The sequence below is a fragment of the Cotesia glomerata genome, linkage group LG9, assembly GCF_020080835.1.
Source record: "Cotesia glomerata isolate CgM1 linkage group LG9, MPM_Cglom_v2.3, whole genome shotgun sequence".
Taxonomy (NCBI): Eukaryota; Metazoa; Arthropoda; class Insecta; order Hymenoptera; family Braconidae; genus Cotesia; species Cotesia glomerata.
In genome coordinates this window covers 2,360,707-2,366,300 of record NC_058166.1, presented here as the reverse complement: position 1 = coordinate 2,366,300, position 5,594 = coordinate 2,360,707, and positions in this window count along the sequence as shown.

Below are 5,594 nucleotides of genomic sequence, written 5' to 3'. Positions count from 1 at the left end.
TTAACAAAACTCATTATTTAGTAAAGCAGAATTTTATCCACAGATTCGGTAGAATCTGGCGCCAAGTTCCGTTCAAATCCGTTGTAAACGGAGCGCCAGACTACCGACTGTGTTTACTGTAAGCAGAACGGTTTTTTGAGGCTGCGAAATTTTATTTAATTCTACGGTACTTTTTTTATCCAATTTGTTTATCATAACAGTAATTCATAATTTACTTCACCGTATTAATTAATTATATTCACTTATAACAATTTATTTACTTGAAATTATTAAATTTTATCAGCACATACTATAAGCTCGCTCACAAAATTTCGATCCTGACTCTTTTATGGAGAGAGGTCAGCGCCACAGACTAGATAAAAATAAAAATGTAGTAATCCTCCTGATAGATAAGCAACTACAGTTAAAAAAGTAATTCACAGCTTACATTTACGGCCGCCAGAGTGCACTGGAATTACATCTACATAAACTGTAGCTTCAAGGGTGATAGTTTGCAGTAAAAATGCAGTCAACACGAGATTTAAGTTGGTACCGATTGTAAATTTTCATTATAATTACAAAAAATACTGGTCTGGGAAAATGCTTCAAACAAATAGTCGCGCCAAGGTCCGTTCATAAGACCTATTAGGAAAAAAATTTTTCTTTAAAATAAAAATAAAAATAAGTAAATGATAAAAAGTAACCGATATGATTGTTTTTGATTTTTCGGAAATTAAAATTTTATTGTAAATTTAAAAATTAAAAAATTTTAGAAAGTACTTTGTGTTCGTCATTGTCTATTTCAATTTTTTTAGAGTCCTAGTAAATAGATTTTACGAATTTCATTAAAAGTAAAATATTTTGCAACCACGCACACTAAATACGTTCTAAAATTTTTTTTTTAATTTTTAAATTTACAATAAAATTTTTTTTAATTTTCGAAATTCATAAACAATCATATGGGTTACTTGGATTTTTTAATTTTTTTATTTTGTATCTTTTTTTAAAAAAAAAAAAAAATTTTTTTTTCCTATTAGTCTTATGAACGTGGACTTGGCGCGACTTTTTTACAGTGAAACTGTTTTTGTTCGGATATATTTATAGTTCACAAGTCACAGCAGTCACATAGTGACTGATAGGTAGCTAGTTATATCTAAAAGTATTGTATTAAAATTTCTAAATGGATGGACCACTTACTATATTATTTTACGGTGTTTATGAGGATGTTCAAGTGGAAGAAAATAAAATTTTTGAAAAGGCTGAAGGGATTTTGTATGTTGCCTCACTGATTGACTGTAGGTAAGATTTTTTTTTTTAATTAAAAAAATTTTAAACGCGTTTATCTTAGAACTATGTTTTTCTGGTTGACGTACATGATATGTCCAGAATCACTGACACGATCTTAATGAAATTTAAACCACATATTCTACATAGTAGTAGCTATTGCATCAGCTCCAACCAAATCAAAATTTTGATTTTTACTATTTTTTTAGGACTAAAAACTGTGAAAAAAGCCTCATTTTCAGTTTTTTTTTTTTTAAATGTCCGCCATTTTATTTTTTATCAATAAATATTAATCTCCTTCGCTGGTGCAATAACTACTTAAATATTGAAGATAAAAAAAAAAATCAAAGAAGTAAAAAAAAAGTCATTAGAGCTTATTACTTGAAAAAATTTCTTTGCTGGATAGATTCTCTTATATCTATAATATATTAATACTTGAGTAATGTCATCAACAAGAGTGTACCCATTAACAACCAAGACACATATACCGGAAGTTACCAAGATAAAAGCAAGTGTTCGAAGGCATTAGACCGTGGTGACCATTAGTGCGCGAAAATTTTTTTTTGGATAACAAATGCCAGATCTTAGGGGTGACCCATCCCCGATCAAGGATACTTATTCCTGAGAGAGCTTAATCACTCTTTTTTCCCCCGACAGTATTTTAGTTCTCGCCGTTGGTTTTTGTCCATCGTCCATCGGAATCCACTGTTTTTTTATGTTTTTTCCCCCTAAAGATTTCGCGAGAACCGGAATATTGATGGGTCAATATGTCGTGTCATGCGGCCAAGACAATAAAAATTTATCACTTTGTAATCCGATCTTCTTTCCAATAAATAGAAGGATAATAAAAAACCGGTCTTGTTGCTGTTGGTGACGTTTTTGTTGTAGTTCTCGTAAAATCTCTAATTTAATCCGTTCGAGATCCAACTCCAATACCGAATTCCATACTTTTAATCTTTCATCATTATTTAGACATTTTCTGAGCCAACAATAACAATAATCACACCCGCAAAAAATCGGAGATTTTGCGATTTTTGCACTGAATAAATTTCGTATGATAATATAGGAAATTTTTGTACAATATAGGCGTTTTTACACGTTTTTTATTAGCTTCACCTGTATGTTTGAAACCGACTCCTTTGGACTTGATTTTGATCCACTTCAAACGGTCAGATTTCATTTAAACTTCGTAAACTTATCGAGGACCGATGACAATACACTAATTTGATAAGATTATGCCATTATTCAATTTGCAGAATAAGATTTGTTAGTTTATATAACTTTCATCTAGTCGATAAGGCAGAAATTGATGTTAATTATAATTTCCAATCATTATCTTTAACTGATTTATCTAATATTAACAAATTTTCGAATACCAAAGAGAATTTTAATTCAACAAAATAAGCAAGAATTTAAATTTACAATTTTTGAGAAATGAGCCTTGTTCGCTATTGTAATGAATGGTGATTGAGTTACCGATTAATTTTGCTCTAATAAAAATAATAGTTTAAAAAAAAACTAAAAAAACACGCTTTTATAAATAAATCAAACTAAAAAGTATGAAATAAATAATAGTTTAAAAAAACTAAAAAACACGCTTTTATAGAAAACCAAATTAAAAAATAGAAAATAAATTTTAATAAATTTGAATTAAGAATAGTGTAAAAAATTTTAATAAATATAAATTCATAATAGTGTAAATAAGAAAAAAATGGATTTTATTTTTAAAAAAGCGTGGTGCTTTTTAAGATATTCTCGAAATAATAATCCTTCTACTTATATGTGTCAATAAAATATTTATAAGTATCGACGCCATGCACCTCGCGCGTTTTTTTACAGTAAAATACATTTTTTTCTTATTTACACTATTATTAATTTATATTTACTAGCAGCCTTGCAGTCACTATGTGACTGCCTTGACTTGTGAGCTATAAATAAATGAAACTTTGCTTTATTAAACAACGACTTTTGTTAAATTGCACTGTACTTTCTTAAATACTGACGTTTTTTAAGATATAAGCTCATCCCGATGTTACACTCATCAAGAGCTTTCATTTGAGTACCCACATGCATTTTGATATATTTTTCATATATTCATATTTATAAATATATAAAACTAGCTGTTACCCGCCCGCTTCGCTGGGCGCTTTATAGAATTGCATTTTTAGATCTAGACTTGAAATTTAATTAGAATATTGTTTTGAATTGCACAGATTCCAAATGAGTATTGAAAGTTTTAGTTAAAGTCATTGCAAGTCTGTCTAGCTTCAAAAGCGAAGAATTTTTTTGTTATTTAAAATTTTCTCAGCGACATCAATTTTTCATAGAAAATAAATTTAACATGTTTTTTATGAATTCTATTTAAATAAGTAGCCAAATTTATTTTTTACATACCTAGTGTTTGGAAAATGCTTTCATTTTAATCTGTTACATTCCCGCGATCCCGCAATAAGAACAATTTATAAATTATCTAATCGGCAAAAATAACATGTATGTAAAATTCTTAGTTCGTTGACCGAATTACTACATGTAATGTTAAGTTTTGGAAACCTTACAATGACTTTTTTCCCGCTGCTAAAGAGACGTTTGTTGCAAGGAAATTTTTAGTAAATGTTATTGAAACTCAATAGATATGGTCTAAATTTCATGTTTCAAAAAGTCCTAGTTTATAAACAACAACATTTTCAGTAGATTTCATAGATATCTAACTATTTTACTTCTTGAAACCAATTTTACCATAACCAAACATACGATCAGCATATGAATATAAACTTTTAACACTTAGTTCACCAGACATAATTAGCTTCTTTCTTAAACTTTTTTTAAATGACGTTAAATCAATCAAATAGCAAGGTTATGTAATAAAAACAAAAGAAAATCGTATTAAAAACAAATGAATAAAAAATTAGTCTTTCATTTTTCTTAACGGGAAAAAATGTATGTGAAAGTAAATTGTGAAAAAAATGAGAAATGGTTAATAAAATCGAAAAAATAAGTAGTCTATATCCATCTACAAAAAATTCTGCGTCGAAGGTAGTAGTCCCATCCCGATAGCTTCAGTAGTTTTGACGTCAACTTTCATCAAAGGAACCCTTTTTCGTTATATATGTATATTTTCCACCCACGCATCTGCCCATACATCCACCCACGCATCCCCCCACGCGTGGGTATATATGGAACTAAATTCTCAAAAAAGTAACGTAATAAAAATTATTTCCTTTTATGCCAATAAAAAAACAAATGAATTGAAGAAAAATGCCCTTCTTTTGTTTTTATGGGCGGGAAAAATGTTTATCTAAGTTAAATAGAAATAAAATGGTGAAGGATTGATGAAATTCGAAAAATAAGTAGTTTATAACCATCTACAATTCATTCCGCGTCGAATGGTCCTAGTCCCATGTCAATATGTTCAGTAGTTTTTGCGTGATTGACGGTCTACGAAACCCACTTTCCCTGTATATATATATATATGCATATATATATATATATATATGCTATATATATATATATATATATGTATATACTATATATATATTATATATAAATATATATAGATATATATAAATATATATAGATATATGAAAAATTGATGTGGGTACTCAAATGAAAGGTCTTGATTAGTGTAATATCAGGATGAGCTTATTATATCTTTAAAAATGTCAATAGTTCACAAGATACAAGGTCATTTCTTAATTATGTATCTAGAGATTCTGCATTTTTAAATGCAGCCTAAATACTTATCATAATAAATTGACTATCGGTGAGAATGATATGAATCCTTGAAAAGGCACAAATTCAAGACCTTTGCAATGACACTACACGGAAAGAAAATTGAAGGAGATTTTACTATTGTAATTTTTACTAAATAAAATAGTAACGGTGGACTATACTTCTCATTTAGTAATTTTTACGATCTACTATTGTAAATTTTATCCAACAAATAAGACTAGCAAGAGTCTTAAAAAGTCGAATACTATAATAGAGCAAATTATACAATATGTGTTTGAGAACTTTACAATTCAACTATTGTAAAAATTCACAGTTGGTATTTTTAAAAGAAATATTAGGGAGGGAGAGAGATAGAAGGTTGGACTAATTGGTACCTGCACAGTAATCGAAAACAGAGACCAACAATTTTCGTGCTATCTGGGAATCGAACCCAGAACTCTGTGTTGGCAGCCAGAAACTCTCCCTTTACGCTATCCAAGGTAAACTAAGACTCATATCCTTTAACATTTACATAAACTCGGAGTCTAGCGCTGTTCACGGCCATCACTCACACTAATTGAGAGACATTCCAATTCAACTATTGTAAAATTTGCTATAGTTCT